Source organism: Marmota flaviventris, chromosome 7 (assembly GCF_047511675.1).
Source record: "Marmota flaviventris isolate mMarFla1 chromosome 7, mMarFla1.hap1, whole genome shotgun sequence".
NCBI lineage: Eukaryota > Metazoa > Chordata > Mammalia > Rodentia > Sciuridae > Marmota > Marmota flaviventris.
The window spans coordinates 14,034,444-14,058,153 of record NC_092504.1 but is presented as its reverse complement, the minus strand read 5'-3'; positions in this window follow the sequence as shown (position 1 = coordinate 14,058,153).

The window sequence follows — 23,710 nt, the reverse complement described above, 5'->3', positions numbered from 1 at the left end:
TTTCCAACAGAAGCTGTTTTTAAGTGTATACTATTGGGATGGAAATTATGGAGGCATACTGAGTAGCACATGTTGTGAGGAAAGGCCTCACCACTGGAAGAAAATAATCCAAAAACAATACTGGGTTAACCATAAACTAAGCCTGTGCTTCTCGGGTGGACAGGTAATTTGATCATGTATGTGATGTCTACAGTTTACCTGCTCTTTCCTTGGTCAGGACCATCTTTAGGGGCTGGCTCACAAGCTGCTTTCCCTCTGAAGTCCTCCTTGGTTATGTAAAGCATTTAGACACTTGCTGTGCCATATCTTCACATAATAAATTACTTATCTTGGCATCTCTCCGTTTCCCTTCAGGCAAAACCAATTTGACTTCTCTAACACTTTCCTCGGGTTCGAATTGGCATATAGTAGACGTTTATTCAATGTTTTGTATAAATAATTAATGCCAATAGTATTTTCTGTCCTTACAGTGTAACAACCACAGTGCTAATTATCTCATGTGATTTCACCTTGCAAGGACTATTATTAACCCCAATGTACAGACAAAAAGCTCAAGTTTAAATAAGTTGTCCAAGATTACACAACCAGTAGGAATCTCATGGACACAGCCACAACTTTATACTTAGTCCTTATTAAACAGAGGATGAGCCAACTATACCTGTTGAGCGCCTACTATGTGCTTCTTATTGTTAAACATAGAATGTAATAAAAGTCATTACCTCTGGTCATCAAAACATGTATTTCATTTAAGGGGATACAAAGAATATATGCATGCATATTCAAAAGTGTGGAAGGGCAGAAAATGATTAGATATCAAATAAAAAGCCCCGAACACTCTCCATACCAATTTTAACTAAATTCATGAAAGCAAATGATGATGTTTAAAAATCTGTCATATGATGGTGGTGTAAAAATTCCTCTCTCCATAAACATATTTATTTTTAACTTCTCTAGAATGATGAACTACCTATTCATAAAAATAGTAGGTTATTTTTAAAGCAATACAGTATAAGTCAAAATTAGCATAGATTTTCAAAGAAACAAATCATTACAGAAAACGTGACTCTTGAGGTCATACATTCAGAGATAAATTGATAATGGAAGCACTGCAGAAGTTTTGGATTATATGTGATTTATTCAGCCCTAGTTAGTGTCTCAGGGAAACTTGCTCTTCTATTAGGCAGAATTGCTACAGGTGTCAGATGAGCACTGTCAAATAGATTGCATACTAACTGAAAGGTCATAAAACAAAGCATAATTGCAAATTGCATGGCATTTAGATGAAAATGCCCAACCTGCAAGAGTTTATGAAACAGACAACCCAAAAGTGATGACTGTGTCAGACATTTCCATAAGCCTAAATATGAAACATCATAACTCTCCTGTGAATGGAGCAACTGAAATGTCAAATAAACTGATAGTTAGAGGAGATGTCCTTCAGCTATCTAGTATTTGGGGTTTTTTCCCATATGTTAATACACAATAACTTGCATTACTTTCATGATTCATTTGGCAAAATATTAAATTTGAGTATATATAGGAAGAAAGACAATTACGTTTACCAGGTGCCTAATATATATGCCATGTTTTCTGTTAGGAACAGTTAATAATTTCTCTTCTTTAAAAGAGGCATTGTCGTTCTGTGCTTAGATCCTAGTCTCACATGTTAACTGTGTGCGTTTGGCCAAGTCACATAATTTCTCGGTTCCTCAGCTTCCTCCTAAAGGTGTGGTCAACATTGAATATGTGGATTTGTATAAAAGGTTTGGCAGATAATCGGTTTTGTTACCTGTAGCTAGATGGTTCCAATTTTTGCATTTCAGTTTCTTCATAATTAAATTGGTCATCCTTCCTGTCTTTTAAGGTTGTTATAAAAATGAAAGTTAATAAATTCAATTTTCTTATCAACTTTCCTGGGAAAATAAAAATTCTCAAAGAATGGAAACTGCTATTGTTAAGAAATTTACACATGCCCTTGGAACTCACGGTTTCAATCTCAAATTCCAATAGTTGTTCAGAAGCTATTTATATTTTTTAATAAAAATTCTGATTGAATGTTTATAATCTTCCATGATTAAAAGCATATACATCCATAATCCTCTAGACCAGCAAACTTATATCCCTAAACCCCTAAGCAAGTTTTTTGTCTATATTACTTTTTATACTGCCCTATTTATTGGAGATATACCAGATGTTTGGAGAGTACAGGGGTCATTTAAATTACTGCTCGATGTCAGACACGGTAAATTACTCATCCTACACAAACATGTTCTTAATGTTAGAAGCATTTTGCAATACTGTGGTTTGCTTAAAAATCAGACATAAAATTATTTGACATTACAGTTTTGATTTACAAGTTATACAAAGTTGACTCAGAAATAATACCTATTGTTACACTTGAACATAATAGCTTCTCTGGTTTGAGGCTTGCCATCCATTTTTTTAAAAATCATTTTACTTTATATAAATTCCATCTATTATTAATTAAAAGCAATTAACCTTGACTACTGACCTACTGTGTGCTAGGCTTAGGGATAAGAAGAAAAAAAACAGAAATAGCGTATCTCTTGCCAAGAACTTAAAATTTTTGGCAAATACAGACAAATTAGAGATTGTAGCAATTGTTACAGCAGAATCTTTATATAATTAGTTCTATCTCTACAGTATTCAAAACCATGAGTATTTATGTTACAAAAACAAGATTAGCAAAAGGTCTTGTAGTTGTTGTTAGAGACAGATTTATTTAGGAAAGCAGATTCATACTAAGAGAGAATGTGGGCTATCTCAAGGGGCAAAGCCAGGAATGCACATTGAGGGGAGATTGCAGCCCATCTGCAGGGGGGGAGAGAGCCACTGTAGACCTTGGATTCAAATTATACATTGCTAATGTAATGTAAAGTTGTGAATTACTTTAAGTCTTTTTACAATAGTTATCTTATAATTATGCAGGTTCAAATCTTCTATCTTAGTTATTTTTCTTTCTTTCTTTCTTCGATTGCTTGCTTTTCCATCTTAGCTGATCAACTCTACCAGCCTGCTTTGTGATTTAGTAAAGGGCATGAAGTTCAACCCAGGACACTATAGAAAATTTTATCAGTGATGTAGTTTGTAAGAAAATTTGAATAATTTTTCTAATTCTCAGATGAAAGTATATAACAATGGAAGTATTCACTATCATGCCAACTAAGATGTATTAGAAAAAAACAAATGCAAATGTAGAAATATCTACTACAGTGACTATGTGCTTAAGCTCCAATAGTGTGGCTTTTAAAATATTTTCTTAATAGAATCACCCATCATATACATTGATGAGTGTGAGATGTTTGATAACAGATTATGAGTATGAGAAAGTGACTGTATAGCAGTTTCAAGTGTCAACCTGCCTCCTGTCTAAATGAGAATAAAGATCAATGGGTGTGCCCTCACTTTTCTGTACCACAGGTTGTCCCACTGTGAACTAAAACTTACCTTGATCTGAACACTGAAAGTTGAGATGCAAAGGTCAAAATGGTACTTAACTCATCTCACAGACTCTGTGCATCATACCAGATAATGTTCATAGATATTATTTCATATAATCTTCTGCCCAAAAGCTTCAAGAATGAAGGGCAAATATTTTTATATTCATTTAAAAAGTGAGATATTTAATTCTCAGGGGAAAAAATGCTTCTACCCTGTTAGATAACTAGTAACTGGTAGACTGTTCTATAACCTTCCAGTAAAAATATGTAGGTCATTTTCTTTTACCATTTTAACTACTAGGCCACTTCTAATCTAACATTACATATCTGCCTTATGTTCTAGATACTTCCATATGTTCAACATCATTTCTCCTCCTGGACTCTCAGGTACTTACATCTCTCCCTCTAACGGTGATGTCAGTCCAGTGGTGATACCAGTCACTCACGCCTATGATTGTACCTCGCCCTTAACATTTCCCATAGTGGTGATCTTTCCATAATATCCCTCCTATGCACACCCCTCTTTCTCAAGCATCTCCTTTCTTTCCAACTCATTTCCATGTTCCGACCATCCAGTTACATAACTTCCTGAAATCCATCCATCTCACTTGCTCTCCTTGTTCACCTTGAAGTGCTCAACAATTGCATTCATTACCTTCTCCATACTCTGAACTTCCTTGTCTTTCTCTTATTGTACTATTACATTGGTCTGAAAAATAAAGGTGGAGAATGTTTAGGATTCATAATACACTCTATTGTCAGAGAAGGTTGGGAAAACACAATTCTATGTTCTCTGCATGCTGAAAGTTGAGTAACATTATCCTTACTTTATATGAGTGTAAACTATTCCTCACAGATTAAGTAACTTAACCAATATCAAAACAAATAAAGACAGTTTAAACTCATTTTCTCTCAGGTGATAAAACTCTATGGAAAGGTACTGATTTAGAAATGCAGAAAACTCTAGATTGCAATTCAAATGCAGACTCTGTATAAGTTTAATAGTTACTTAGAAAAGTAAGTAGCTGCTCATAAATGCTATATATAAATAGACTGTGTTGAAATTATTAAAGATAGGATATTTCCATCCATTTATTCACACAGAAGGCACTAATTCAACATCTTTGATGTAGAAATTATTTTGTTGGGATCTTCAAATTCAAAGGAGTTCACTGCATGGTGAGAAAGATTGATCAGAACAATTATAAACCAGCAAGGTATGTATGCAAATAAGATGCAAGCAGGCACTGAAGAGTGTGCTTAACCCGACCAGGGGTAGAGGGAGAGCCAAGTCAGGGAAGTTTCCAGAAAAACCTGCCAAAGTGCCTGGCATAATACAAAAATGTAAATAATTAAAGGTAGGTGCTCTTATTGTTATCTTCTGTTGAAGTCCTTTAGAACAATAACTGTGGTTTTCCAGAGAGTAAAGAATTCTGACTCGGGACTACAACAGACATTTCCAGGCTGCCATTTTGACTTTCCAATAAATTTCAGACTTATCAGTTCCCATATGAGTTCCTTAAAATAAATTTATAGAGATAAATATAAAAATTTCTCTAGACAACTATGACAACCCTGATTGATATAGAGGGCAAAGGACAATTTCACAATCAATCCTGGAAGAGTTTACTGAAGTTTGGAAAAGAGTTCAGTGACAAAGATGAAAGGAAGTTGCCAGACTCAAGACAAGTTTAAAAGAAAAAATTGTGGTGGGAGGTTGGGGAAGAATGAGTCAAGTAGAAAGCTACAGAATCTTAGTTAAGCACACTAGGACTAGTGTAACACTCATCCCAGAGAGTTCTGACCACATTTCAGAGGTTCTTCCAACAATTTCCAAAAGAAGGGGAAATGACAGTAGGCTGTATCAGTCTAGAACTCAGAGGGAAAGGACAGGTTGGAGACAAAGCTAGTGTGCCATTTGGATACAGCCAATGATGGAAGCCATTGATGTAAAAAGAGATAACTGGACAGAGAGAAGAGAGGGAGACAAGAAGGAAGCCCAGGACAGAGCTAAGAAAACTTTTAACAATGTGGGGTTTTAGATCCAGTACCCATTCTGGTTCACACGTGGAGGACACTGTCCAAATCCCAAGCCTTCTTCCACAATTTCATGTGAAAGTCATGACAGTTTTAGCTAACAGGGGAACCGAGTGTGTTAGACAGACTAGGTAACACTGGTCAGTTTTACCAAGTCGCCAACATGTTCCTCTCCCCAGGTGTTTCATAGGTAAAAGTAAACTCAGTGGTTTCTCTTTCATGAAGCACTTACTGACCACTTTTCTCTTGCATGGATCCTCATTTTGTAAATGTCTATTTCCATTAGAAAATTTAAGGTTTTTCTACCCGTCTTTTCTAGAACTTATATTTTTGTACTCTGAGGACTACCACACTTATCTAAGGGATCAATTTATCAAGAGATAAATGTGATAGTTCTTAGGGTATTTCCTAGATGTTCAAGAACTGATAAGAAACAAAAAAATGTGTAGAATATTAGAATTGCATTATTGATTTAGCATAGCTTTCATCACTAGTTCTAGCCGAGCACAAATGCTGGGTAACTCTTACAGTCTCACATCCAGAATTTCCATCTATAATTATTTTGGGCAAGTTATGAAAGACCATACAGCTCCATTCAGTCTAAACAATTTTCTTCTAAAGTATATTTCCATCAATGATAATATTTTAATCTGTACTCTATGAATCCTTCCAAGAAAGTCATTTGCTCCTGATATCAGCTGTCTCTCCCTCGTGCAGTAGAAGACTTCAGGTAATAACTCAGGGATATCAGAAAACCAGACCCAGGAGTTTAGAAACCACAGGGAAAAGATGGTGTGCACTTAGCACCATCCACCCCCAAAGACAAAGCTATTTGAAGGCCTTCATCCATTCTTGGCCACTGAAGTCACCAGTAAACATTTATAGAACCGCTCCAAAGTGACCTCACAGCTTTTCCTATATCTTTCAGGTCTTACATTATTCAAAGTAAGAATTGTGCCTTCTACCTCTCTATTTAAGCGTATTAAAAATCTTCTTTTGAAAGTACATCAAGGGTTTAAAATACACATGGAGAGAAATCTGAAACATACATTTTCTAAGAAAAAGAAATTTTTTTTTAAATTTTTTTTTATTGGTTGTTCAAAACATTACAAAGCTCTTGACATATCATATTTCATACATTAGATTCAAGTGGGTTATGAACTCCCATTTTTACCCCAAATACAGATTGCAGAATCACATCGGTTACACACCCACATTTTTACATAATGCCATATTAGTAACTGTTGTATTCTGCTGCCTTTCCTATCCTCTACTATCCCCCCTCCCCTCCCCTCCCATCTTCTCTCTCTACCCCCTCTACTGTAATTCATTTCTCTCCTTGTTTTTTTTCCCATTCCTCTCATAACCTCTTATATGTAATTTTGTATAACAATGAGGGTCTCCTTCCATTTCCATGCAATTTCCCTTTTCTCTCCTTTTCCCTCCCACCTCTCATCTCTGTTTAATGTTAATCTTCTTCTCATGCTCTTCGTCCCTACTCTGTTCTTAGTTGCTCTCATTATATCAAAGAAGACATTTGGCATTTGTTTTTTAGGGATTGGCTAGCTTCACTTAGCATAATCTGCTCTAACTACTAGAACTAATAAATGAATTCAGCAAAGTGGTAGGATATAAAATCAACACGCATAAATCAAAGGAATTTCTGTATATCAGCGACAAAACTTCTGAAACGGAAATGAGGAAAAACACCCCATTCACAATATCCTCAAAAAAAATAAAATACTTGGGAATCAACCTAACAAAAGAGGTGAAAGATTTATACAATGAAAACTACAGAACCCTAAAGAGAGAAATAGAAGAAGATCTTAGAAGATGGAAAAATATACCCTGTTCATGGATAGGCAGAACTAACATCATCAAAATGGCGATATTACCCAAAGTTCTCTACAGGTTTAATGCAATGCCAATCAAAATCCCAACGGCATTTCTTGTAGAGATAGATAAAGCAATCATGAAATTCATATGGAAAAATAAAAGACCCAGAATAGCAAAAGCAACTCTAAGCAGGAAGTGTGAATCAGGCGGTATAGCGATACCAGATTTCAAACTATATTACAGAGCAGTAGTAACAAAAACAGCATGGTACTGGTACCAAAACAGGCGGGTGGACCAATGGTACAAAATAGAAGACACAGAGACTAATCCACAAAGTTACAACTATCTTATATTTGATAAAGGGGCTAAAAGCATCCAACGGAGGAAGGATATCATCTTCAACAAATGGTGCTGGGAAAACTGGAAATCCATATGCAACAAAATGAAACTGAATCCCCTCCTCTCGCCATGCACAAAAGTTAACTCAAAATGGATCAAGGATCTTGATATCAAATCAGAGACTCTGCATCTGATAGAAGAAAAAGTTGGCTCCAATCTACATATTGTGGGGTCGGGCTCCAAATTCCTTAATAGGACACCCATAGCACAAGAGTTAATAACAAGAATCAACAAATGGGACTTACTTAAACTAAAAAGTTTTTTCTCAGCAAGAGAAACAATAAGAGAGGTAAATAAGGAGCCTACATCATGGGAACAAATTTTTACTCCTCACACTTCAGATAGAGCCCTAATATCCAGAGTATACAAAGAACTCAAAAAATTAAACAATAAGATAACAAATAACCCAATCAACAAATGGGCCAAGGACCTGAACAGACACTTCTCATAGGAGGACATACAATTAATCAACAAGTACATGAAAAAATGCTCACCATCTCTAGCAGTCAGAGAAATGCAAATCAAAACCACCCTAAGATACTATCTCACTCCAGTAAGATTGGCAGCCATTATGAAGTCAAACAACAACAAGTGCTGACAGGGATGTGGGGAAAAGGGTACTCTTGTACATTGCTGGTGGGACTGCAAATTGGTGCAGCCAATTTGGAAAGCAGTATGGAGATTCCTGGGAAAGCTGGGAATGGAACCACCATTTGACCCAGCTATTGCCCTTCTCGGACTATTCCCTGAAGACCTTAAAAGAGCATACTACAGGGATACTGCCACATCAATGTTCATAGCAGCACAATTCACAATAGCTAGACTGTGGAACCAACCCAGATGCCCTTCAATAGATGAATGGATAAAAAAAATGTGGCATTTATACACAATGGAGTATTACGCAGCACTAAAAAATGACAAAATCATGGAATTTGCAGAAAAACAAAATTAAAGAGTTTCTTCCTTATTTTTTTTTTTTAAAGACGGTATCAGCTTTGATGTGATGGGTGCACTGAACATGTCAGGCAGAATGTTATCAAAAGAAAACTCTTCCAGGGGGACATAGATTCTGAAGTCCAACTGTCCTTGTCTTACATGAAAGTACTTGGTTTAGAGAAAAATTTGCTTTTTTTGACCAAGAAATGACAAACACACACAATTAATATAAAAATACAACAAATCTAGGCCTGAGAATAGGGGACTTTGAACTCTTTGATTAAAGTCAGTTCAAACAACCTGACCAGATAATGCTTTCCTAAGAAATCCCAATTTGTAAACAGATGAATATTGTTTCACTAGGTTCCCTGAGAAAATGGCAAGACCAGAAGTTCAATCATGAGCATTGTTTTGATCCCTGGAAGACCACTAAAATCCTCCCTTCTGCAAAGATAAATAATATCTTGTCTCTAAGTTATCAAGCCTCTCCCCCCCATCTCTATCTCTATCTTTATCTCTATATCTCTGTCTTTCCCCTCTTAAAAAAACAATTGACAAGCAATTATTGTTAGGAACATCAAATAATTGTCAATCCTTCCTAATTATAATTAAGAAAAACAACTTTTCATATGTGAGATTTTAGCAACCACTGTGGCCTTTCAGAACATGAGTCCATCCAAATCCCAGCATGTTCTCTATCTGATTTGCTACCCAGAGATGAAATGAAAACATTTCTTAAACTCAGCCCCTGTGGCTCTGCCCTGGGAACTTGGAACCCAGAGTATTTTGCCCAAAGCAGAAATGCTGCCAAAAGAGAGCTTCCCCCCCTCTTGTCTTTCCATTCTTTCTTTTTTCTAAAGGAAAATTACTGCAAGCCTCTATTTCGCCTGGAGGCATTTGTCTTACAAATGGAAGCACATCTTTGAAAGGGAGAAAAAAGTGAGGGGGAACTAATGCTCCCCTTGCCAGAGGGCATCCTGAGGAGATCTGGGAACTCAGGTCCAAATCTGGGCAGGAGGAAGAGGGAAGAAGCCCCTGTCTGCCTGCAGGGTCATTTGATAACCTCAAGCTGGCAGACCACCAAAGAGAGCAAAGAGAAGGTGGCAGCTGGGGACCTAGGGGACTTGCATGAAGGAAAGAAAATATTGAGCTGGGGGTGGGAGTGGGGTTCAAAGGAGGAGGGGGCTGGGGCAGGGCTCCCAGTCATTGTATTTATTATTATTATTTTTTTTTAAAGAGGGCTCATCCTGGGAAATCAACAATGCACAGGATGAGGATTACCACCTCATGTTTATTCTATATTTTGGTTTTGCATTTATTTTATGTCCCAATATGATGAAGAAGAATAACCCATCTGCATATTGACAGATTCCCAGCTCTGTGTATTGTAACTCAACCTAAGCCTTACCACAGTTCTTACCGGATGTGGAAAATTCAAGCTAGTTCACAAAGCTCCTAATATACTATGAGATAAAAAAGCAACAAAGTAGGGTTATAGAGAGAGATTCTGTGCAGAGCAGCAACGAGAATTATTTTAATGCTCACATTTAAAAATTGAGGGGATAGAATGAGGCACCTCTGCTAATGTCTTCTGAGTTGGCACTTCATTTGCAGATAAAGCCCAAGCAGAGATAATGAGACTTGCTTTCATGCTCCGGAAGCATAGAGAAGAACTCCCTCCAGTCCTCACTACTGACTGGACCATGGAAGCCTCAACCATCTGAGTCAAAAAGAAGTTCCTGTGGGGGTTGGCGGGTGGGAGTCATCCCTGTTTTCCTGGCTGAGTCCATGAGTGATGGCCCTTCAATCTTGCTCAACGTCATGAAGAACTCATCTCTTGGGACTGGCCATGACAGAAGCCATTTATGACCCTCCAACAGAGAAAATCATTTTGCAGTGACCTTCTTATCTTACAAGGAAGGAATCCCTGCTGGATTGGGCTGGTTACATGGGGAAAATTGAAAGTCATTTCCAAATCCTGCCTTTCAGGCTGTAGAAGTGAATTAATTAGAGCAAGACTGGTTCACAAACACAAATGCACACTCTCGGGCACACAAAGGAGACACAAAAATAGTCAACCCTGACCTGCGTTGAGCTCTTCACTGGGACTCACCGTGCTGACTCACTGTGAGATTCTGCTCAGAGCAGCAATAAGAAATATAAATTCTGAAGCCCCCAGCCTAGGTACTGACTCACAGTCCCTCTCTTACTACTGTTTTCAAACTCTTTGTATCTGTACTTTTCTCATTAGTTAAAAGAGACACTTATCAACACTTACTGTTCAGGGCTATAAGACTGAATGACTTAGTTTATGTGACGAATTCAAGGAGAATGTCAGGTATGGAATGAGAACTAAGAGTTAATACTACATGTTTGCACCACATCATACCATTAGGCTGTATATATTATTATCCAATTTTGCAGATGTATCTTGCATTATGTCAGTTAAGGAGGTGCCTTGCTTATGTCAGCTATAAGAAGTCAGGTAGAGGTTCAAACTCATGTTTATCTGATTTGAATGCCTACTGTACTGATCAAATTTTGTGTTCTGATATAATTCATGCCCTCAAAAAAAAAGTTGAAATAGATGCAAAAACTGAAGTGAAGACTATAAAAGCCAGCATTTTTTCACATTGTTTTTTAGAAGACAAGAATATAGACATCCTAACAGTTCACTTTCTCATAAGCTTCCCCTTTGTCTCCCTGTCTCTTTATCTTTCTCTCTTCCTCTCCTTCTTTCTCTAATGACAAAATGATCTGACATTACACAAAATGCAAATTATGTGCTATTGCCTTAAATTGTTCCAGTTCATTTAGCTCACCATGAGCATTCATTACAGCTAATTATTGTAACAGATTTTTATTATTCATAATTATTTTTTCATGTTGTAATGATCATAAATTTTAAAATTCCTGGCCATCATGAGTCTCTATTCATGCTTGTCAGAGGCTTCTTCTCCCTATTTTTCCTTAAAGAACATTTAGATGATCATTATCATCAATATATTTGTAGGTTATTATTATTCATATCCAATAAAGTCCTTTTGGAGTATGCAGAGTGTAGTAATTCTCAGGACTAATGATAAACTGACGCTCTGCTTAATTTTAGAAAATCAAATTAACTACCTCTGATTAAACGCATGGCAGATTTCACTGTGTTAATTGTGTCGGGCTCATGACCCCAGGCAAAAGAGATGCTTTCTTAACTCACCACTATGCAGAAAATGTCCTTTTTTAAAGATCATCCTCTGAAACTGGTACACAAGGCAAATGTAAGCACTCCCTGGAAATGGGGAAATGATGAGCAAGGCACCCTCTCTCCATTAGTCAGAGAAGCTTACTTAAACCACCAGCGACCAGAATTAGGGCATCTTTGGCGCAAAGCTCAGACCACATGGAACAAATTATTTCATTGTTTTCTTTAGATTAACTTAGCTTTGGTTCATGGGAACTTTGGCTATTTTGGGCACATTCTTTTTAAAAAAAATAATTAATTAATTAATCTTAATTAGGTATATATGACAGCAGAATGCATTTTGATTCATTGTACACAATTGCAGCACAACTTTTCATTTCTGTAGTTGTATACAATGTAGCTTTGCATCATATGTGTAGTCACACATGTACTTAGAGTAATGATGTCCATCTCATTCCACCATCTTTTCTGCTCCCATGTCCCCTCCCCACCCCTCTGTCCCCTTTGTCCAATCAAAGTTTTCCATTTTTCCCATGCCTCCCCTTCTTTGTGGGTAAACATCCACTTATCAGAGAAAATATTCGGTGTTTGTTTTTTGGGGATTGGCTTACTTTGCTTAGCATGGTATTCTCCAGCTCCATTCATTTACCTTCAAATGCCATAATTTTATTCTCTTTTAATGCTGAGTAATATTCCATTGTGTATATATACCACAGTTTCTTTATCCATTCATCAACTGAAGGGCATCTAGTTTGGTTCCACAATTTAGCTATTGTGAATTGTGCTGCTATAAACATTGATGTGGCTTTGATACTACAGTATGCTGATTTTAAGTCCTTTAGGTATAGACTGAGGAGTGGGACAGCTGAGTCAAATGGTGGTTCCATTCCAAGTTTTTTAAGGAATCTCCACACTGCTTTCCATATTGGTTGCACCAGTTTGCAGTCCCACCAGCAATGTATGAGTGTGCCTTTTCCCCCACATCCTCACCAACAATTACTGTTATTTTTATTATTATTATTTTGGTGGTGGTGGTGGGACTTGGGCATGCTAGGCAGGCACTCTACCATATCCCCAGCCATCTGTATTCTTGATAGCTGCCATTTTGACTGGTGTGAGATGAAATCTTATAGTAGTTTTGATTTGCATTTCTCTAATTACTAGAGATGTTGGACATTTTTTCATATACCTGTTGAACAAATGTATATCTTCTGAGAAATGTCTGTTCAGTTCCTAAGCCCATTTATTGATTGGGTTGTTTGGCTTTTTGGGTGTTAGGTGTTTTGACTTCTTTATATATCCTGGATATTAGTGCTCTATCTGATGTGCATGTGGCAAAAATTTGCTCCCAAAATGTAGGCTCTCTCTTCACCTCACTGATTGTTTCTTTTGCTGAGAAAAGCTTTTTAGTTTGATTCCATCCCATTTACTAATTCTTGATTTTATTTCTTGCACTTTAGGCATTCTGGAAGTGCTAAGGGAACTTGATGGATGCTATTATGATTCAGGTCTTAAATATTCCCTAAAGGCTCATGTGTTGAAGGCTTGGTCCTCAGTACAGCAATGTTCATAGGTAGGATTTTGGGGAAGGACCTTGATCTTGAGGGCTCTCTCCTCATTAATGCATTAATCCGTTGATAGGTTCATAGTTGTTCATGTTATTGGGAGGAACTAGAAAACATAGTAAGTGGGGCCCAGTTGGAGGAAGTAGGTCACTGGGCATGTGCCATGTATTTTGTCCCCTGCCTCTCTCTTTTTCCTCTGCACAGTTGACATGCGGTGAGGAAGTTTGGTCCATCACATCCTTCTGCCATGATGTTCTGCCTCACCACAGAATCAGAACAGTTGAGCCAACTGACCAAGACTGAAACCTCTGAGGGTATGAGCCAAACTAAATCTTTTCTCCTTTAAGCTGTTTTTCTCAGGTATTTTGTCGCAACAGTGGAAAGCTGATGAGCAGAGGCACATTCTACCCCTTGAGGCTGTGCCACATACTGGGAAGTATTCAATGCCAAAGGGTTAAATAGTCATCTAACAACTTGTAGATCTTCAGCTAAACCTACAGCCATCACTTCTCCATTTCTGGGCACAGGTACTCACCAAGAGGTAATCCTTTCTCTATATTCCCACCTAAGAGGTCTCCTCAAGTTATAGGTCACTAAGTAGCAGCTGAATGTTAATAGTTTCTCTATGTGAGAAGCTCTGAGTTGCTTTATGAGCTTCAGACTCTGTATCTTCTTGATATCTCTTCATAAGTACCTAATAAGCTTTCCAATCTCTGTGTCCTTAGCAGGGATACTGATTGGCTTTTCCAGACCTGCTCCTTTAGAGTTTCCCAAATGGCATTACCTTCCACTCACTCACTCCCTGCCTAAGACCTTGATTCCTTTTTATCTTTCTTTCTTTATTTTTATGTGGTGCTGAGGATTGAACCCAGTGCCTCACCCATGCAAGGCAGTCGCTCTACCTCTGAGCTACAGCCCCAGCCCCTTTATCTTTCTTTTCCACTTCTTAGCCATCTTGTAGCAAATCCTATCAACACTGCCTCCAAGACTGACTGCTTCTCACCGCCATCACTGTCAGAACCCTAGTCCACGTCCCATCACCCAACCCCTGAGCTATCACAGTTAACACCCTGACTCAAACTTTGTATCCATTCTGACCTCAAGGCAGACCCTGGCCCTCACTACCTTGCCCATAGCACATCTCTTCCCTTCCTCCCCCTCCAGCCAGGAGCTCCAGTGGCACCAGCCTTCTTCCTGTTCTTGGAGCTTATTCATGTGGCTATTAATACTTATTGGCCCAGGTGTTGCAATTACACACTTTTCAGGTGTTTTTCAATTTAATCCTTATAAGAGTTTTAAAAAATTAGATTCTATTATTATGCTATTTTACAGAAGAAAAAAATATAAAATAGAGGCTTAGAAAACCTATGCTCTGTGAGGCAGATCAGGGTGAGGGAATAAGGGAAGGAAAAGAATGATATAATACAGGTTGGTGCGGCGCTGTACTCACACTGTTTCTTCTAAGCCAGGCACCCTCTAGTAGATGTAACCACCAACACAGCGGTCAGTCCTACATCCACACTGGCTCCATCACACTTTCCCTTGTGAACCCTGGGCATATCTTTTACTCAGTTAGAAACTCAATTAGAAATTACCAGGCCAAAGAAACTTGAAAGAGTTGAAAGAGATTAAGGCAAACACACACATACATGCTCATGCACACATACATACACATAGGCAGATTCATTCTTTCCAACTGAACATTTCTATCAAAAAGGAGACAGTTGAAATGTTCGTAAATAAACAGAGTGTTTGTGTGTGTGTGTGTGTGTGTGTTTCTTCTTCTTTATCAGTGGTTCTCAAATTGGGGCAAATATGTACCACAGAGGGAATTTGGTAATACCTGGGGATTTGTTTGTTATCACATGTAGAGGGCAGAGATACCCATGGGTACAGTCCAGAGGTTTTGTAAACACTCTACAATGCACAGACAGCTCCCTACAATAAAGAATTATCCTCCCCAAATGTCAAAGGTCCTGATGTTTGAGAGGTTTGCTCTTTATGGTGAAATTTTACCCTACTAACAAAAAGTAGGTGTGAGAACACTTGTTACCTGGGCACAAATTCTGGAGATCTATAATGATATATTTAGAAAATGACAATCAGAATCATGTTTTATGCTTTCAATTAAAAAAAAATACATCACATACAACTCTTCTAAAGAAAAACAAAACACAATAAAAATATACTCAAACAGCAGCAGAAGTTACCTCTGCACAATTATATTGCAATCAGTCCTTTATTCTTTGTTCCTTCCCTTATTCCACTTAAGTGAATATATCACTTTTGTAACATGGCAACCTTTTTTGTTCATTTTGTTTGTTTGTTTGTTTGCTTTTAAATATTTCTGAAGATGTAGCTCTCCTGTTGTTTAGAAAGCAAGTGAGAGATTAAGGCCAACCCACACTCACACACTTTTGCTGTGTTCATAGGCCCTCAGTTAATCTGATGAAATATCAGGATGAGCCTGGTTTTGAAATCAGAAATTGGACCTTTACCTGTGTATTCTTTCAACATTTGATCCATGCTCGTTGCCAAAAATTGCATCAGGCTCTACACATACAAAATTGATGTATGCATATGATTATAAAACAATGTGGGGTGGAAGAGTAAATGGTTCAGAGGGGGTGTCCGGAGCAGTGAGAAAGAGGAACCCCGACTCAACCAGCCTGATGTCGAGGGCACACATTCTGGAGGAGGTGATTTTTTTGTTTGTTTGGAGTAGGGGGGTACCAGGGATTCAACTCAGGGTCACCCAACCACTGAGCCACATCTCCAGCCCTATTTTGTGTTTTATTTCGAGACAGGGTCTCTCTGAGTTGCTTAGCACCTTGCTTTTGCTGAGGCTGGCTTTGAATTTGCTATCCTCCTGCCTCAGCCTCCTGAGCCTCTGGAATTTTAGGTGTGTGATTTTGCACCCAGTGAGGAGGGATTTGTGAGCTTGGAATGAAGGTGGCTGAAGAGGAGGAGACTCCATGCCACCTCAGGTTAAAAGGGTGGTGTTTGCAAAGGGATGGACATAAGCAGCAAATAGGTGTGTGCAGCGAAACTTCATGTTTCTGGTTCCTTCACACACCATTCTTGGGACTATCGCCAACTTGCTCTACATCCCAAGCCCCCCTGCTGACTTTCAATGTTCCCTTCTTAGTCCCTGAGGCAAATATACTGTGTCCATATACAGCTTTGACTGTGGCATCTTGACCTGAATTGCAGCTTGTCCGTGCTTTTCTAGAATCATATAAATCCCCACTAATTCCATTATTTGCTTAGTTTGGGGCCCCCAAAGGATCCATGGTTTATCAAGATTTTAGTATAATCAAGGCCATATTTGGCTAGGAAACTTGATCCTCTGCCACTCCTTACCACTACCTCCAGCTTAAAGAGGACCATGTATAGAGAGAACAAGAGTTCTCAGAGCATAGTCCCTAAACAAGCAACAAAACCATCTTCTGATACTCACAGACATGTGTATTTTCAATCCAGCCTTAAGAACTATTCAGTCAGAAACCGTGTGGGTGAGCCCAGCAAGATGGAATTTAACAAATATGCCTGGTGTTTCTGAAAAGCACTGAATTTGAAGCATGACTGATTCAGAGAAAATGGTCAGGCGATGTCTTAATTACTAATAAGTGCCACAGTGAAATCCCTTGGTGATGCTAGCTGGATCAAGAAGAGCTGTAAGAAATGTTTCTGCACATGATAGCTGATAGCCTTCTGATTCCTTTTCCTTCAAACCTTGCTATCAGTGTCCACAAAATAGTGGGGCTGGTATCTCACACCATTCTAGTTAGAAGTGCAGAATTTCAGGTTCCCCCAAAGTTGAATAAGAATCTTCAGTACAACTACATCCCAGTTGACTTGGTGAACATTAGAGAAACACTGCATGAGCCATCTTCTAATCTCAGGCCTCTCAATCAATGCTTGCTTAACTACACTCAGTTCAATGGTATTGGCATGAATTTTGCCCTATCCATGCACTATGGGTGCTACAACTTAAAATTTCTATGTGAACCCAACTCACATTTTTAATACAAAAAGAATTGTTTATAGCCTAACTTTGTATCAATTTCATTTAAGGAAAAGCAATTTCAATTGTCTACATAATTGAGTATACATAAAAACACAGTGAAAATTAAGCAGACTTACTTTATTATAGGTAGACATTGACAACTGCCAGAGTCTCCTGAGCCTGCCCTTCCTCTGGGGAAAAGGAAAGGCCCAAGGAATAAGCAGTATTGAAACATCTAGCTTAGAACTCCTAAGAAGGAGCACTGAAAGAAAACGAGAAAGGGAATTGTCATTTCTGTCATTCAATATTTTATAAAGCCCAATTCCAGGCAAGTCTAAAATTATACAACTTTTTACCTAAATATCAACTCCCGTATCTCTGCCAGCAATTCTATGGGAAGTACTGTTCCAATAGAGTGCTTCTCCATTCTCAGTGCATCAAAATCATCTGAAGATCTTGTGAGATAGAGGATTCTCCTTTTTAAGTTTGGGGTGAACTGTGGCTTCCTTTATTCCTGACAGACTGACCAGGGATGTCCATGTTATTGTTCGGGGGACCACACCTTGAGAAGCGAGGGTACAGATAGGACCACAGCAGTGGGGAGGACTTTCTCAGGAAAGATGTTTAATGGGAAAAGGGGAAAAAAGAAGATGGATGACAGCTTCCACATCAGCTTTTGTATAATTTTGCTGCTGAAGGTTAAACCTCTCATGACAGGACACAGTTGTGGAGGTGACAGTAGTTGCAGGTTTGGGAAAGATGATGTCTTCTCAACCTTGAAATATTTGATCAACAGTGGAATTACCTGGTCAGCATGTACAACAAAAAGGAGCTGGGTGTAGTAATCAGAGGCCAGAGACCATTAAACACACACGTCCACGCACCCAGTCTGCCTTTCCGAGGGATGCCAGCCTGGCCTGTCAAGTACTGCTCAGCTGGAAACTGACAAACTTCTTCATAAGAGAGCCCCAGCTGTTGGTAATGTCATTAGGTTTTAAGAAGAATTCTAAAGAGGAGCAACTATAACCTTCTTGACTATACTATTCACAAAAACAACAGAAAGAAAGAAAGGAAAAAAAGGGGGGGGGTCTGCTTTTGGATCACCCATGCCTTTTAATTTGATCTTTTATTTTTAATATCTTTTTAGTTGTAAATGGACACAATACCTGTATTTTACTTATTTTTATGTGGTGCTGAGGATCAAACCCAGTACCTCACATGGGTTAGGCCTGTGTTCTACCACTGAGATATAACCCCAGCCCCTCAATTTGATCTTGCCTAACCTCTGAACCCTAATCTGGTTTAGTACACATTCATCACACAGACCTGGGCAGCATTCACTCTTACCATGTGCACTGGGGAGAATTAAAAAAAAAAAAAGGTGTAGGTTACAATGCTCAAATGGGAAGCTCTCTTGTTTGATATTGAACAACTATCATAGGCCTGGGTCTGGCAGCATCCAGGCACACCTCGATCTGGCACACTTGGCCAAAAAGAGAAAGCAAAACTAATAAAGGCCTCTGAGTACTTGAATTATAATGTCTGGCCAGGGTCAAGAGCCTCATCAGCCCGTGATTCTCTTCTTCATGCCCTGAAATCATGTCTCTGGGCACAGTCATGGCCCAAGATAATCATTCCAAACCCCATTTTCCTAATGACATTTTCAAAATTCACTAGTCAGCTCTCAGCCTGTGTTCAGCTGATGCCTTCCTGTGCCTCAAAATTAAAAAAAAGGAAAAAAGCTATTTTGATCCCTTCGGGCAAACTGCCAGTCAGCTCGATGTAAAATGATCAGCTACAGTGATGTTTAACTGAGCTGACGAGGTGTGTAGTAGATTTTTCCTCCTTTTTTCTTCTCTGAATTGACACATCAAATCAGTCAGAAGAAATTACCAGCCCCAGGGAGACACAGTCTAAGTTGCTGTCTCCTCTGTGTTCTTTCTAAAGAAAGGTTAAAATCACCCACCTCAAAACCAAGTGGCCCCTCTATTGTATTGCTGAAGTCATACACGAGAGAGTTAGGAAGATATCAGTTTTATTTAGCAAATAATTAGAGTTTATCATGCACCACACTTTCCTGAGCACATATTGACTAGCTTAATTCCCCCATAAGGCACATTATTAACCCTATTTTACAAAAGAAAAGTGATTTACGTAGAGGTAAAGTCACTGAGGGAAAATCAGACAGACAGTGGGTGCTCGGGCTAGATGTCACTCAAGGCCACCTGGAACCAGAATCATGATGGAGACACCTCTATCTCACACTTATTGTATTTGGAGGTCATATTCCTAGGCTCAGAAGCCTAGAATCACTAACCATCAGGAAGCCAGGAGCCAGCAGTGGCCAGGACAGCCTCATGGTCTTGCAGTAGAGACCCAGTATGATCTCAGCTGTCCTCTTCAAAGATTAAAAGAGCAACATTTAGAAAATGTATGTAACTGTTCAGTTCCTTCAACAACCCAGGCTAGACTGAGTGTTGGGAGATAAGTGTTGTGTTTCATTCATTTGTTTGCTTACTTCTTCCTTCCTCCATTAGAATTCACTGTGAGTACTATACTGTGGTTAGGAGCACAGTCCTCAGAACCAAACAGATGTGGGACGAGCAGGTCCATGCTGATATTCAGCAGCTGCAGTTGCCATGGGGATGGATTATGCTCTCTTATTCATTGCTCTTGGTCTCTAAAACGGAACTGTGCTTACCTCGTAGCACTGTGAGGATTAAATAAAATCACATAACTCACATGATTTATCATCAAATAACAAGTAGCATTATCTGTATAGGGTCTGATTCTAAAAAATTAATTTTTATTAACATTGCTTTGTTATAGGCTGGAGAGGAGATGAAAAGTGAGACCTGTCCTTGTCATTGGGGTAGTAGAATTTGCAATTCTATCTATACTGTGATGCAGAACACACAGTACCTTGGGAACACAGAAAGGAAACTATCAACACCAAGGCAGTAGTGAATGTTCCACCAAGGTAGTAATATCTTTAGGTACTAACAAACTAAATAATGTATATAGTGGATAAAAGAAGCAAATGTTGTAGAATCAGCTTGTAAAAATTCAGCTACACATATTCTTTTTAAATGAGTTTGAACGGTTAAGGTAGGAATACATAATTCTGGTCAGATTGAGGGGAGGAGGGGAGCACATTAGATGGGCGATTTCTAATGCAAAGTCCCTCAGCAGAGGAATAAGATGAGGCTCTTCTAGACTTTCATATTTGGGGTATTAAACAGAGGCTAGAAAGCCATCTCTCAAAAAGGGAAAGAGTCTTGATTCTCACCCATGATGAGATTTTTGCACAGACCACTTAACCACATTGAGCTTCTGTCCACTCGGAATAACATAACACACACTCAAGAGGTGCCTCTGGTGTCTTATATGACTGCACGTGTAGAAAGACTTTTAAAGAGTCATTCATCCATTGAGCATTGTGTCTACAACATGCTAGAGAATACCTAGAGTTTGGAATCTGACAGTGAACAGAACACCAGCCTTGCACTCAGGGCTTATATGCTAGTGCCGGGAGGTGTGTACCACTACGTGTAGATGCAGGATGAGTTTCACGGAAAGTGTTATGAGGAAAGTGAGGCCAGCATGGAGACCTCTAATGGGAGGCACAACAGTGGGACTGCCTCCGGTGGGGAGATCAAGAAAGTCTCTGAAAAGATGGTATCTGACCTACAGGCCATGAAATCACCAGTCAGCCAGGAAGGAGCCAGGGATAAAGGAGACAACCAGAGAGACTGGCTTCCAGGAGCCATGTGAGGTACCATGGCAAAGAGGTAGCAACAATCCTGTTCTTGTACATTGCTGAGGTTGGGACAAAAAATAAGGATTGAAATAGTGAAAACTGAAGTCGATAATGGAAAGGTGACAGGTAAGACAATGAAGAGGAGTGGCATTGGTGGGATACTGGGGATGGAAATCTGCTGGGAGTGGCTTCAAGAGAGGTTATGAGGAAAGGGGATGGAGAAGACGGTTGTAAATAACTCACTGGACTGCGGCAAGAGGAGCAGAGAAGTGGGGCTGCAGCTCAACAGGAATGTGAGGTCAAGGGGGGGTGTTCTCCTCCTATTTTATCCCTAGATGGCAGCTATTACAGCATTTTTATATACTGATAAGGATAATCCAGAAAAGAGGAAATAATTTATAGTACAAGTAAGAGAGGAGGAGACAGCTGACCCATTCCTTTAAGTAGAGCAGAGGGAATGGTATCCAGTGCACAGAGTGGCTGGCCTGGTAGAAGAACAAAACAATAGGAGAGAATTCAGAGTACAGTGGGCACAGCACACATCCCGGGAGAATAGAACACAGGTTAATAGCAAAAACTTGGCATGGTGGGCAATAAAAGTATAAAGTTTGAGAAAAGAGAGAAGATAGAAAGTAGCTGCATAATAGAAGCCTGAACAGCCTAAAGCATGGTCAGCCTGTAGGATTTGTACACAGCATTGTTGGAAGACACCCACACTCACTCATCTATATACTCTCCATGGCTGCTCTCCTACTATAATGGTTAGCTTATGACAGGCATTTGTCCTGAAAAGCTTACAATACTTGCGCTCTGACCACTTGCAGAAAATAATTGCCAACCACTGATTGACAGAGTTGCATTTGGATTTTGACACGGTGTTAGGATGCACAAGGTAGTGGCCATACATTTAGAGGCCAAATAGAAAACATGGACATGCCTGTGAGTATAAGTGTGAGGGTGAGAGGAGGTTGGGGAGAGGTCTCTCCAGTTACCTGCAGCCCTTCAGGTACATGTGTAAACAAGGAAGAGCACTGGCATCAGCCAAGGGTTGGTGTTCAGCCAGGCTAACACAGTAATTGAAGAGAACGAAAGAGGGATTAAAGGAGTAGACAAGGTGATAGGTAAAAGGGGCATCAATGACCATTAAATGAAGTCACAAGGGGAAGAGTGACATCCAAATAAAGTATCCATAGATTAAATTTTAGTGGACTTCAGGAAATATTAAATTGGCTTATTAAAGGGAACAAACACTGATAAGTATGCTAAAGTTAGGATGGTGGAGGGATTGCCATTGGAATAATGGAAAGGCAAGTGCGCTGCTGTCATGAGATGAGGATAAAATAAAACCAGGAATATGTGCTCTTCAGAAGGCGTACCTCAAAGAAATCTAACAGGTCCTTTCCAATCTCCTAGACCTACATTGGCACATGGTACAGCAAAGATTCAATTTGTGGAGCAAATTTAGAGAGCGTGAGCGGTGAAGAGCTTTTCTCATTTGTCTAGCATCCAGGAGATCAGTGAAATTGCATTAGGAAGAGGGAAAATCAAAAACAGGTAGGAGAGACTCCACGAGCACTCAATGTATGTCTCCTTAATAACTCCATCTCCCCAGGGACACGGCCCTGGCTGAAAGACACTGCCCAGGATTGCTGTCCCTGGAATGGTTGAGATGACAGACAGAATGCAGGAACTGCAGATTTCATTATTTCCCCACGCGGCTGATGAAATGGAGCCCAGGCTGAGTTATGTGAGGTTTTCAGGTCTTTCCAAACTAAACACAGTTTGTCAGTTTTGAAATCATAAAGAATAACCCATCTTCCTGCCCTTACCCCTGACCTCACTCACATTGCTTTCTTTTTATTTTAATCATCGTGTGTCTCACATCAAACACTTTAAGCAGGGAGAGTCCGGGTCTCTCCGACTCTGTCCACGCTTGCCATCTTTCCCCATCCACCTTCAAAGTTATGGATGCATTCCAAACTGATTAAATGGGTCACAGCCTTTCAGAGAGGCCAACACCAGCTGGTTAGAGTCAATTGTATTCCTTCCAATTGGCAAACGATAAATGGAGGGTTTTTTTTTTTTTTTTCTCAGGAGGTTGACTCCACGGTTGGTGATTGATGACTTGATATTATGCTTTTCAGACCAGAGTAACATCTCACCCTCGGCCAGAGTCCATGAATCTGTCTGGATGCTTGGATTAGCCTATCTGCCCACCCCGAAATATTACATATGAGTTTATTTGTAAATCTAGTTATGTATTTAAGGATTTATTTGCTTCTATATATACACAAATGTTTTCTCTTTATACAAATTATATATGATTATACATGTATATATGGCTATATAGATACATACAATTTATACATATAATCTTGTATATTACTGAACTACTGAATATATATGTATATGTGTATGTATGTGTATGTGTGTATGTTTATACTGGTGTAACTGGTATAATATATATATATATATACTGGTTGTGAAGAAAGAGAGATCAAAGGGACAATT